Below are 14239 nucleotides of genomic sequence, written 5' to 3'. Positions count from 1 at the left end.
ACACTGATGAATGAACTCAGGCTGTCACTGCCTCTTGCTCTGGGAGCTTCCATGTGGACCGAGAGACGAGGAGGAGAGAGGGAGGAAACAGACAAGGAGGGCAGGAGGAGGAGGTAAAGTAACTGATGGAGAGAGAGAGAGAGAGAGAGAGAGAGAGAGAGAGATGGAGTGAGCAGCTCTGAGCAGCACTGAGACCTCGGGAGGAAAGATGCCAGACGAAATATGAAGAAAGACCTGAACGCAGTTAAAAATGGCACTGAAAAGAAAAACCGATCACAGATTCTGAAACGGGAGACGCTGAAGGCGAATGCAGGATGTTTGGGGATTTTTAAAGTCTTTTTAAAGCCTAACTCCAAGCATCCTTCCTGCTCTCTTCTGGAACTATCTACAAGGTTCTTTGACCTCTGACCTTTAAACCTCTCCATCTGTTAACTGATCTGGAAGCCTTCATTTCCAGTTGAAAGAGGACCTGTCTCCCATTAGAACAGAAGACATCTTCAGAACGACTTGACACAGACTCCGAAGGAGGGTCATTTTGACTTGTAAAAGGAACTCAGAATGTGTTATTTTGGATGTGCACAATCAAGACAAGCTTGAGCGACACCATGCAGGAGGAGGACAGCGGGACCTTCAAACTCACTCAGTTCTGTAGCAGTGAAAGATTCATGAGCTTCAGCATGCTTCTCGTTCTCTCTCTTCACGTCCAGCAGCTCCTTCTCTCAGCACACTAACTGGATTCTCCCGGCTCCAGAGACGGTCTGAGCTCAGGACAGACGAGCCGTCTGAACGCTGAGGGATTGTTCAGTAGGACAGAACTGGACCGGTCCGACACAAGGGTGCAGGGGGAGAGGATCCGGGCCGCGAGGGGCTTCCAGCGGTTCTATCAAGTTCCGCAGGCATGGATGCAACACCAGAATAAAAAAGAGGACGGGAAGTTTCTGCGGTCCCACTGGTACAATGTGTGGTGAGTAACGTGATGCATCTCTACATGCTCTTAGAGAGACAGCTCAGCTTGCTTTCTTCTGTGCAACACAGAAGAAGATATTTGGGAAAATGTTGGAGTTTTCTACATATTGGAAGTCAGTGCCTTTGTTTTCACTGTATGTGTGTGTGTGTGTGTGTTTGTTTGTTTATTTCGAAATATATGCACTCAAAATAGTATAGATATTCATGAATTGCATGTCAAATTTTCAGCCATTTCGATCACACTGATTTAACTAATAAACTTAATGTGATGCATATTTGTCAGCAAGATTCCAAGTCAAAGTAAATAATCTGGCCTGTTTCATATATGCATGTCTGACACATATACATTATGTTTATTTTGTGTTACAACAAATGGATGGAGATTTTATATGCAGTTCAAGAATATAAATCCTAGAAAAAGCATGGGCTTAAAAATACGTGCATTGCATTACTTGCTGTTGCACTTCTGAACGTGTTTGCAACAGTGGATAATGACTTTTTTAGATAGACGCTTCATGTTTAGTCCACTCATACTGTGCACTCATTTTTAGCATTTAATCCAAAACTGTGATGTAGATTGTGGAGGTTTTTAATACATGATCAGTTCTGTTAAATTGTGGCCTATGTCTCTAACAGTGATTGAACTGTGCAATGAGCTTGAGGAGATGGTCATGAGAGTCCCTCTGAGGGTTTGATTGTTGAACTGAGTCCGTTCTGTTACCCCTAATGCTCTCCAGTGATTGTGTTAAGCTACTGACGCCTGTAAACAGCCCTCTGGGTATTAGAAAAGCAGCTTTCTTAATGCGTCACATGCAAACACGTGGAGCAATGAGTGATCAGACACTGATTTCAGAAAACTATTTCACTTTTCCATTTAAAGACGAAGTGTTTCTTTGTAAAACCATTCTCTCCTGTTTAAAAATCTGCTATGATACAAACTTTTTAGATTGTGTAAAAGCTTTTAGAATTGTTCTGTCATTTTCTAAATGCTTTATTTTTGATGGTATTTGGAGAAACACTAAATCTGACTGATTGGTTGTGTTAACAATAGTAAACGTGAGATTAAAACACAATCTCTGAAGCATTCCATTTTTTATCTTGCATTTATATTGAATCATGTTTCACAGACTCGCGCCGACTGCTTCACATCACAAGTATAGTGTTGTACCGGGTGTGTCTATGAGCGAGTTTACTACATTAGGAAAGACTTATGGAGCTGCTTATGTGATGCAAACGTTAAGATGTATTAGTTAACAAATCATGCTCTATAATAAAAGTGTCTTGAGCTCATAACATAGAATTGTGCAAGGAACAATGCGGAAATATACCTTTATTAATCAATAATCTTCATGATTTTTATAGTATAATATAATATGATATAAATGTTGTTGGTGTTTTATTGCCGCTAGTGCTCATTTCAGCTGGAAACCGAGGTGAACTGTGTGTATAGGTACGTTTTCAAAGGTTTCCCTAATAAGCTTATGCTTTTATTAACTATCGCAGTGCAAGTTATGTTTACCATGGTACATTTTTGTAAAGGGAGAAATAACAAGGGGAAGAGAGAAAGACTGAAAATCAGTATAGTTTTGAACGTCATCTTCAAATATAAAGTTGTGGCTAAAATGCAAATGCTTACAAGTGCAGTAAATTACATAAGAGATAAAATCAACATAATTTCTCATTGTGAAACATGTCTAGTCAAAAATGAGTTATGACTGAAATCAAAGCCAAGTTCACTAGGCACAAGACTGGACTGAATGAGAGGTTTACAAATAAATAAAACACAAATAAAAATTGTGTATGCATGTGAATGAACAAAAATAACTGAATGATAAAAAAAAAATCACTGTAGACTTAACTTTATCAGAAGCACCATAAAACGTTGAGCAACGGTGTTTGTGAGGAACACAAGGTTGAATCTGATTTGTGAAATTTCTTGATCCGATTTCAGCCATTGTTTTCAGCCCTTTATCCACAAAAACTTCCAATACAATTCTGAACGTAGATAGATAAATAAATACAATTAAAAACAACAATAACAAAAAAAAAATGCTTTCTTATAAAAAATAAATAAATAATAATTTAAAAAGTAGGAAAAAAAGCAACCTGAGGAGAAATTAAGTGCCAAGATTTATGTGCACGACAGCAAAATAAATATAATATAAATATAATTAATTAATTAATTTCAAAATGTATTTCAAATTGGAAGATGGAATGTGTTCATAAAAACTACATTCTGGATATTTGTTTTTATGCAAACTATGGTAACAATAGTGGTAGACCTCAAGAAAACGAAAAAGGGTATTAATTTGTAGAAGCTCAAGTCTGTATCCACTGTACCATAGTAGCATGAATCATCATCTGTGTGTGTGTGTGTGTGTGTGTGTGTGTGTGTGTGTGTGTGTGTGTGTGCGGGTGTGTGTGTGGGTGGGTGGGTGTACGGCTGAGAAAGAGAGAGAGAGAGAGAGAGACTTTTGCTTTTACAAAACCCTTTAATTACAATTAAAACCAGATTTACATAAGCATTCCATGATTTTGCACTAAAACAAATCCTATAACAATTTATTTTCTAAAAAACCATCACTTATGTTACAAAGAATTCAATTTCAACACCAAACTTCTTGCAAAGGTTACCAATTTTCCAGTAAGCTCATAACAAGCAAACTCAACGACTAAACGAGTGGAATCAGACCCATACATGTTAAAACAATATTAGTGGAACCTTTTCCATAATCTTAGCTTTCCTTGTCAACCATATGCTTAAATAAGCTTGTCCATACAAGTAATTCAACAATGTTTCAACATCCCTTGCTTTATTCCAATACTTAGGACCATAAATATATGGCCTTCTTGGCTTCCAAGAAACTGCACCAGCTTTTAATTTTAATTATGGAAACTCCTTCATTTTATTTTCATCAGTTTGCTCTAATTCTTTATCCAAAGCACGTTTTTACTGATAGCACAGGATTGTAAATTAGGGGTTCTAATTTGCCCCAAATATATTTAACATACCCTTGTTTGCGAGAGCTTGAAAAAACTATATTGTCTTATAAAAAGGTCCACTCCATCAAGGTCCATTCACGAAAGGTGTCGATCAAAGCCCAACTGCCCCTAATTTTTTTTCAACAGTCCACAGGTTGCATCCATGTTCACTGTCAATAAATCCTTGTCCTCCTTCACAAGTTGTTAAACACAGGACAGCCTCTCTCACCCAACGCTGTCCTGACCAAATAAATACTGTAAATAACCAACTGTCTTTGAATATCTTTGACAAGATTTACAGGAGAATCCAAAACAGCCATTTTATGCCACAGTGAAGATACAAAAAGGTTATTCACTATCAAGATGAAAATTGAGGAAGCAGCCGTTTCCAGTTGGATAAACATACAGACATCTCAGATACTAACACGTGTAACAAGATCATCTGAAACAGCATGAAACAGCATAAAAACTGTAACGTTATGGAATAAAATGTCGAACGATGAAGAGTTAATAATCACAGTCAAGCTTTGGGGTGTTGATTAACTACATCTGGGTTTTAATTATCATTCTGAATCCAATTGATAGTCTTTTTTCAACTTTTTGTTCAAAACGTTATTTCTTTATTTTTTATTAAACTTACCCACATTAAAGTGTTTAAAAAAAAAAAAAAGAATGCATGAAGCTAGATACCCTGTTCTTTCGCTTGATGTTTTGTATGTTCAGATATTCATATAACAAAATATATACAAATTAAAACCTAGATAAGGACATGGTAGTATACTTAAAGTACGATGTTAAGCTCACTTAAAGAAAACTTATAAGTATACTTGCAGTATAAAACTACTAAGCTAGTAGTTTACTGAGACTATACAGGTGCATCTCAATAAATTACCATGTTGTGGAAAAGGTTATTTTTAGTAATTCAACCCAAACTGTAAAACTTGTGTATTAGATAAATTCAATGCACACAGACCGAAGTAGTTTAAGTCTTTGGTTCTTTTAATTGTGATGATTTTGGCTCACATTTAACAAACACCCACCAATTCATGATCTCAACAAATTATAATACTTCATAAAAAAAAAAAAAAGTATGTTCATTTACTGTACATGTACTCAATACTTGGTAGAGGCTCCTTTTGCTTTAATTCTTGTCTCAGTTCAGCGTGGCGTGGAGGTGATCAGTTTGTGGCTCTGCTGAGGTAGTCTGAAGCACAGGTTTCTTTGACAGTGGTCTTCAGATCATCTGCATTGTTTGGTCTCTTGTTTCTCATCTTCCTCTTCACAATAGCTCAGTTTGCTGGTCAATCAAGATCACCAACACCATGGTCATTTAACCAACGTGAAGTATACTACTTTTCGATAAGGATAAGCAGTATTCATTAAAATAAACTTCAATATGTAAACATTTTAATGAAGTTCTTAATTTGCCCAGTAACAGTTCATGAATTAAACTGTAGAGCTGACCCGAAAGAAGGCAACCCTGCCTTATTCCTCTTCAGACTTTAAGAGGACTGAAATGTGTTTGTGAAGGATGTGACTGAGCCGTGTGTAAATTAAGGACACATTAGTTTTCATGACACTCACATTAACACGTGCCCTCTTCTCTGGCTAAAAGTGAGAAGAGGTTTATTCCCGAGGCCGGGAGTGTGTTTTCTGCAGGGAACACTCTCACTGTGAAATCCTCTCACTTTCTGCAGACCTGAAGGTCTTCAGCATGGTCTCAGTTCAGTGACCCGTAGCAATCTCATTATTTCCTCTCTTACGCAATCACCCAAAACTCAGTGTTCGTCACTTGCATGCAGTGGGTGGGTTTCAGATCAGTCGTGTACAGACGTGTCTTTTCTTTACGTCCTCATAATGTTTCTCCATCATTATCCTCAGTGCATTGTCTTCCAATACCAGCTATCTTTTTTTCCACCCCTAAAATGAATCCAGTTACCTAGAAAAAAAATATAAATTTTTCTTAGAAGCATTGTTACAGAGCATTTGCATTCTCAAACAGACTGCACACAGTAAAGCATGTAAAACTCAGTGTGCATGCATTTACAGTAGTTGATTGGCATCTGTTGGAGCAGAAGAACCAGAAGACTGGAGCAGAAGACCATTCGCTGTTGTCTGAGAGGCATTAGCATTGACTCCACACGTGTTTCTGACCACCTCCAAATGTAATTTCATTTAAAGTTTCCAAACGTTGCTGTTATATAACTGTAATTTAAGTTTCTCCCTGCCCTTTACTGCAGAGAGATCAAAGAAAAGGCATTATGCAGAAGAAAATGTGGAAGATACTGTATGTGTATTATGCACAATCTATGCACAGAGATCTGTGGAACAGATAGAGATATGGTGAAATGCAGGGCTTTATGAAGGTATATCTATGATTTTAAGATAGTGTGTTATTATGGTAACTAAATGTAAATGTCTTGGATTTTATATTTGGATTCTAAGTCTGAAAAGGCAATTTCCATAAAGATATCCATTGCTTTTTGATTCTTTATATATATATATATATATATATATATATATATATATATATATATATATATATATATATATATATAAGTGAGTTCATGACTAAAACAAGAACAAATATATGCCAAAGGAGTTCAGAAAAAGGTTTTAAAACCCAATGACGTATGTTTGTTTTTGTATTAAGCATAAACTCACTTAATTTTGTTCAGTTTCTCCAATAAATAAATAAATAAAAAAAAATCATCCCATGTAAATGTGTTTTGATTTAAGGATGTTTAGATATTTATATTGGAAACCCAAAAAATTACTAAGGAAATTATGCAATTCATGCTCAGAGCATTTAATGTCATGATTTTATACATTTTCTGATTTAAGATCTTTCTAGGCCTTTTAAACCCCTGGGTAAACTCAAAAGTTAAAATGACTTAATTCAAAGGTATTAAACATCTAAAGATTGCTTACTTCAGAAGCAAAATGTAGTAATATTGTCTTGTTTTATGAGAAGCTCGAAGTTATGTATGGGCTCCGAAAAATTATTTTTCTAATAATTCAACGGTCCGTCATCAATTACTCCTTACTCAATGTATCTTGATGTTTAAATATTTGTATTGGAGAACAAAACAAAAATAGGAAAAACTTTATTGCTTGCTTGCTTGATTGTAGTGCATGCAACATTTAATGGCATGACTTTATGAATTTGAGACTTTCTGCTCTGATTTAAGAGCTTTTGAAGCCTTCATTTGTGGAATTAAGAAGTTCTAGGACCTGCAGAAACCCTGATGGATTTCAGTCTGGGTTACAGAGCCCCGCACATGACATGCAAGAAAAAATAAATAAATTGTGCGCACAATGTACTAATTCGTTCCCTCACTGTACTAAAACGTGCACATGATTACTATTGTGTTCCCTCGATTTCCTAAATCGTGCACACAATTTATAAATCAAGTGAAATAGTAAATCAAGGAAACACAATTGTAATCATGTGCAATTTTTATTATAGTGAGGGAACGAATTAGTAAATCGTGCACACGATTTAGCCTACAATTTTTTTTCCTGCATGTTATTTAATGGGCTCCATACTGGGTGACTCAAAAGTTAAAATGACTTTCTGCAAAGGTGCAACTGAATCGTGAGAGGAAAGTCAGCTTGTTGAGGTGAGCCCAACCTGGTTTTGAGACAGAAGTATTTAGGGATGTCTGTGTGTGGACCTGGAATGTCCCCAACTTGTCTCAAATGCTGGTCAGAGCAAGTCGACTTTGAAAGCAGACAGATCTGGGCCACAGACGCTCCATTAGGGAGGAGGCTCTACTATTTCGAGTCTTTCGGGCTTAAGAGGTCTCCGTGTCAGTTTAATGGTGTTGTTTGGACTCAACAACTAAAATCTGTGATGCAAATACGAGGCTGATGTACAAGGCCTAAACACACTCTGGTCTTTTATCTGAGAGTTTGAGGGCATTTCTCGTCCTTCTCTTCCTCTGACCTCGTCTTCATGTGAAGCTATTTTTGCCTGCATTGGCTGGAGCTGAAAGGAAGTCTGGGTGCAGGCACTGAATGAGTGAGAATAAAGGCACACGTCCAGTGAAGCTCGAGTCTATTAATTACTTTGATTGATTTATGTGCCAATTAGTGCCTCTGGAAACTTGGCATCACTTTAGATTTCCTGATTATCAGTGACATGGAGTCATCTGTCTGCTCTTCATTCGCAATAGATGGAGACGTTTTTATGCAGTCATTAAGGGTCGGTGGATGATTCAGATGTGTGAGGAAGTAATTGTTCATTTTTACTTCCTGAAAAGTGTTTTATATATAGCCTAAGGACACTGGATTCATGCTTCAGAAGAATCACGTGTGTAAAAATCTGAATCAGAGTTTACAGAGATTTGATGTTTAAGGGGATGATTTTCTGCCATCTCTGTGGTCCTCTGTGGTATGTTTGATTTCGTCTGATGTGGCTTTAATGTAAAGACTGACTTTGCATGTGAAAAGAATACATTTTAGGGGTAAAAAGAGAAGTATTTCTGCTGTTGTGACTAATATAGTTTATCATCATTGACCTAAAGGCTTGTGAAGAACATAAATTTGTTGCGCAAGCTTGTTAAAAATAAAGCTCGAACACCAATCGATTTTTCAGAATGAGTGAGTTTTGAGGTTTTTAAATGCACTTTTAAAACACAAAGAAAGTTTGGAGTGATTGAATGTATTGTCTTTAAATATAAAACCTGAAGTGAAATGTGTGAAAAGTGAAAACATGTTTAAATATTTAGCATTAGATGGACAGTACACATGAAGATGTGGAAAAGTGTTGATTGTTTGTTTGTTTGTTTGTTTTCTATTATAAATACTCGTAACTGTTATTTGTCCTGTGTTATGTAATACACTTTGAGGAAAAAGAGCAACTTTGAAGAATAACAACTCATCTGGGGCAGAACTTTTAAAGTTGCACCTTTGCACTTTTTGTTAGAATTAGAATTATCCAAATGGATGTATTAATAATAACACACGTTAAATTAATAAATAATTGAAAACTCTAATCAATTAAATAACTTAATTAAAATAATAAAAAGAAAAATTATAATATTAAATATTTTTGTTTTCATATATATATATATATATATATATATATATATATATATATATATATATATATATATATATATATATATATATATATATATATATATATATATATAAACCTTCTAATAGTCTGGATATTTCAGCAATTTTCGTTTCTAAATAAAATATCTTAAAAAATAACTAAATAAAATTTAATAAAATAACTTTATCATAAATATAGCACAATTTATGAATGAAATAAAATGTGGCTAGTGGGTTATTAAACTTAGTATTAATAATAAATCAACATTTAAATAAATTAAGCAATTAAAATACACTAAAGAAGACAATTTCACTTATTTTTTTTATATGATATTAATTTATATATGTATCAATTTATTATATTTTAGGAAGAGGGTTCCCATTACAGGTATCTGTCATGTTCATAGTAAGGATCTAATTTTAGCCACATTAAACATACACTGGCTCTTTGAGATCCCTTATAATATTAATATTGCAGTGTGGCTATATCTGAAAGGTTATCACTAATGCATGCTTTGTGTACTGAGCTGAATGTGTACTCCTGTGTTCAGTATTCATTCTGAATTCAAACCGGCTCTGGCCTGCTTTCTCACTCTCTCCGGACTGCACACACATGCTTTCTGTAACTGAGGGTTTTATTTTGCATTCCTTTCACAATCTCTGACCACATTGTGGCCTGATATGCTTTTGCTATGGTTAGACTGTTCTGACTGATGATCTCAGCCGGAGATATTGGAGGTCTGCTGTTGTTTAGCACAGAAGAGCCTGGATGAGAAAAAAACCTGTTCGTTTCAGTGCATACAATAGCACACACACACTATCAGTTTACGGATGTTCTGAATTAGGCTTTTCACTGGAGATAGATAGATAGATAGATAGATAGATAGATAGATAGATAGATAGATAGATAGATAGATAGATAGATAGATAGATAGATAGATAGATAGATAGATAGATAGATACTCTATATGGCTGCTAGTCCATAAGCGCCACCTGCTGTCAGAGAGTGAATTTGTATTTTCATTCAGCCTGTCTGCTGTTTTTGTTTTGTGCAGGTGTCTTATGTAGCATAATTTCACAAAGCTGAAGTCAAACCATTCTGTTTTTGCTTTAAATCTTGTAATTATACAATCTAATTCTAATTCTAGTTCTAAATTGTTCTAAATAAATGAAAGAATACATATCCTGTTCTACCAAACTCGTATAAACAGTGACCCCAAGATTGAGGTGCGTACGAAAACGTGACCTCTGTGTACCGTTACACCCCTAACAGATAGTTAGATAGAGTAAAAAAAAACAAAAAACACATGTAATACAAACTCTTCATCCTGGCTTCAAGCACTAGTGTTGTTTTGTTGTGAACCATTGTGTTCGTTTAAAGAGCTCCTAAGTAAAATGGATAGAACAAGTTGCTTGACTCATTGAGCTCATCAGATGATGCTGATTTTTCTGACAGTGGTTTTAGGCTGTTGGGCTCACACAGTGTGAGTCAACCCGACCCATCCTTCATTCGTCTAATCTTCCACCCCCACTTTTTCTTCCCTTTTTTTCTCCGTTTGTACAATTCTGACTCAACACAGCACCGGAGTTCCTCCAGTTTTCACACAGCTCGCTGCCATGACATATAGAGCCATACAGTACATGTCACTGAACCGAGAACATGCTCCTCTCGCTTTTGTACTCTTGGTATATGGAGCACTATAAAGACTAAAAAAACACAACTGCTGTTAAAAATCGCATCCTACACCCTCATTCACTACTCCCTACATTAGTTCACTAATATAGTCCAACTGAATTAAAACTTGAGAGCAAATTTGAGCACTGAGTGCCATTTTTGCATAGTTTGTGTTTGCTGTTAAATAATAATTCAAACTTAACTGGCGGCTCCAATATTAATGAAAAGATTTATCTTGAACCCTCTCATGAAAACTAGTTTGTGTAAACCTTAATTAAACTAATAATCAATAACAAAGAAATGTATAGCTCTATGATATTAGGCTGTTCCCACATTGGACAAGTGGTTTGGGACTGGATGAATGGATGGATGATTCAGCTGCAAGCGCCATCTTCTGGGGAGTCTTGTGAATTAATTCGGCACAAAATCACAGTGCATTATGGGTATTCACTAGCTGTTTAGTGTATATCAGTTGTACACTCCATAGTGTTTTGTATTATGGGATTGAATGGGTGCTCTTGATAGCGTTCACTATGGTTTCAGACACCCCTACAAACCGCTGACCCCTCAACGGTGCCCTTTTTAATGGCTTGCTTCCACCGAGCGGTGCAGTACAGTTCGCTACGCAATAATTACCGTTTCCATTGGTACTAAATTAGTGAACCATACTGTACCACATTTTTGGAACCTTTCGTTGGTGTACCTAGCATAGTAGTCCGGTACCTAAAGAGTGGAGCTAGACTCACTGCAGAACACTAATTGGTTCACTCTTCACACTTTCCGCCATGCTGCTCATGTGTTTTGGGCTAAAAATATAGATCAGTGTATTTTATATAATTTGGGACCACAAAACCAGTCATAAGGGTCAATTTTTCCAAATTGAGATTTACACACAATCTGAAAGCTGAATTAATCAACTTTCCATCGATGTATGGTTTGTAAGGAGGACAATATTTGCAGCGATACAACTTTTTGAAAATCTGGAATCTGAGGGTGTAAAAAAAAAAACTGAGAAAAAAAAAAAAAACTGAGAAAAAAAAAATACTGAGAAAATCGCCTTTAAAGTAAAGTTCTTAGCAATGCATATTACTAATCAAGAATTAAGTTTTGATATATTAGCAGGAAATTGACAAAATATCTTTACTTAACGTCCTAATGATTTTTGGCATATCTTTATTTTATATATATATATATATATATATATATAATAATAATAATCCATGCAATGTTTGTTTTTTTTTGGCAATTGCTACAAATATACCGCAGCTATTTATATTTTCAGACACATACGTAATGTCGTGCTTTCTTCTTTGTGCAAAATTACATCGATTGAATTGGTAGTTTTTTGTCAAATGTGAGCCAAAATCATCACAATTAAAAGAACCAAAGAATTTTAAAAAAGGTGCACACAGACTGAAGTCGTTTATTTAATACAAGAGTTTCACAATTTGAGTTAAAATAAATTTACTTTTCCACAACATTCTAATTTATTGAGATGCATCTGTATAAAAAAATAAAAATAAAAAAAAAATCTAAAATTCCAAATGCTAACGCTAATAACAATTATCTACAAATTTAATGATATAGAAATACATAGGGTTTCTGAAGGTAAGTATGGAAAATGCCATAGAGATTTTGATTATAGTTTTATCATCTGGGGGCAGTTGTTCAAAAGCAATCTGATTAGATTTTTAAATAAGTGTAATAATATAAACTCCATAATCATCGGGAAGAAGGGGGCGGGAACTGGCGCACAATCAATTGAAACTTTAATGATCACAAAATAACCAAAACAGCGCATCAGCCCCTCACGGACGACTGATGCGCGCAAATAAAAATCAAAACATCAAATAAAACCCAGGCCTGGTCTTCTCTCATCCTTCACTGTCGTCGCTCCAGTTTTATATCCTTCCATCGCCTATGTGGGACTCGAGACCGGTGGTGGGTCGCAGGTGCAGCTCATCTCCAATCACTACACCTGGCCTCACTCCTCGTTCCCACGTCCCTCGGCCCCGCCCCACTCGTCACAATAAGATTGGGATACTTTTGATAAAATAAATAAATAAAAACAACATTTGTAACATGTAATATATCCCTTAAACCCAAAAAGCAGTCAATATCAAACAAAAATATTATATTTAAAGTTTGAAAGTTTATTTATGTATTTATACATGCATAAAAAAAATTCTTCTAATGCAGTGCAAAACTAGAATGCAAAACATTGGCATTCCAGACACAAACCCCACCATCTCATTATTATTATTTTCATTATTATTATTATTGTCCCTTTAGAGGCTCCATAGAGCATTAATAATCCAGATTTCCAAATCTGAAAAAGTGTGTATCTGCATGAAGATGATCAAATTCCAATTATGCTTTGAGAAAAAAAAAAAAAAAAAAAAACGGCACAAAAGTAAGATGAGTTACCTGATCCTGAATAGCAAACATGGGATTTCCAAATCCAGATCATTCTGATCCAGATTAAACTTTCCCCAGTAAGCATATAGTATGTAGTATATAGAAGCCCCAGATTCTATATAATGCACAAACAGTGCAGGGTAGATTACTTACAAATCTCTGTAACTGATTCTAAATTGCATGACAATAATTGTAGTTAGTAATGTAATCCATTACAGGTAATGTAATCAGACAATTTTTTGATTGCTTTTAACCTAACCTGTTTATCATATTGATTTAAATAGGGTAATATACACAGAGTAAGAAAATATATTCCATTCGCCATTAACAACATGAAGTGCATTATACATTGTATTGTTGTATTACATCAAGGTTTCCCAAACTGGGGTTCGTAAAGGAACTACAGAGGGTCCGAGAATTTAATGAAAAGCTAATAATTAAATCAAATCAAATAAATTGTCAAATTAATATAAATAATTTTAAAATAACACCAATCAAAATAAATCACTAACCAAAAAGATGAAATGTAATCAATAAAAAAGTACTTCTGAAAATGTTAATCTAATTACAAGTACTTGTGATTAGAAAATGATTACATAATCCAGATTAAATGTAACCAGTACCCAGCTCTATACACAAGTGTTTAAATTCTTGTTCTAAATTTGGGATCCAGAAAATCATTGTTTGCACTCTTTTCCTTTCTTTCCTCTCTTCTCAGTGTATCTCTTTCATTCCGTTACTTCGACTCCCCCTCATTTCTAGAAGCCATTTGGCTGTTACGCATGGTTGTGGAATATCCCTCTGAGCCTCGCAAGGTGTTCAGGCCATGTGCAAGTGCCTTTCTGATGAGAGCGAGGAGGTGCCACTTCTATTCCCCCCTAATTGGGTTGGAAATAATCGTGTTTCACTGCTGAATGGCTAAGCCTGAGCAAAGTGGAGAGAGGGTGACAGCCTTGTCTCACAGGCTCTCATGGGTCCTTATGCTGCTGCAACAGCTGCTCGGCTCAGTGCTGCTGACCTCCAGCCATCTTCTATGATGAAAACAAGAAATACACAACACCTGAGAAGATGAATGGCCATCTTTAACGGGCATGTTTTCTGGCAGCCCTCAAAGCGTGTGCATCTGCTCAGTTC

The sequence above is a fragment of the Carassius auratus genome, chromosome 18, assembly GCF_003368295.1.
Source record: "Carassius auratus strain Wakin chromosome 18, ASM336829v1, whole genome shotgun sequence".
NCBI lineage: Eukaryota > Metazoa > Chordata > Actinopteri > Cypriniformes > Cyprinidae > Carassius > Carassius auratus.
The sequence above is the reverse complement of the archived record's forward strand: the minus strand, read 5'-3'. Positions refer to the sequence as shown.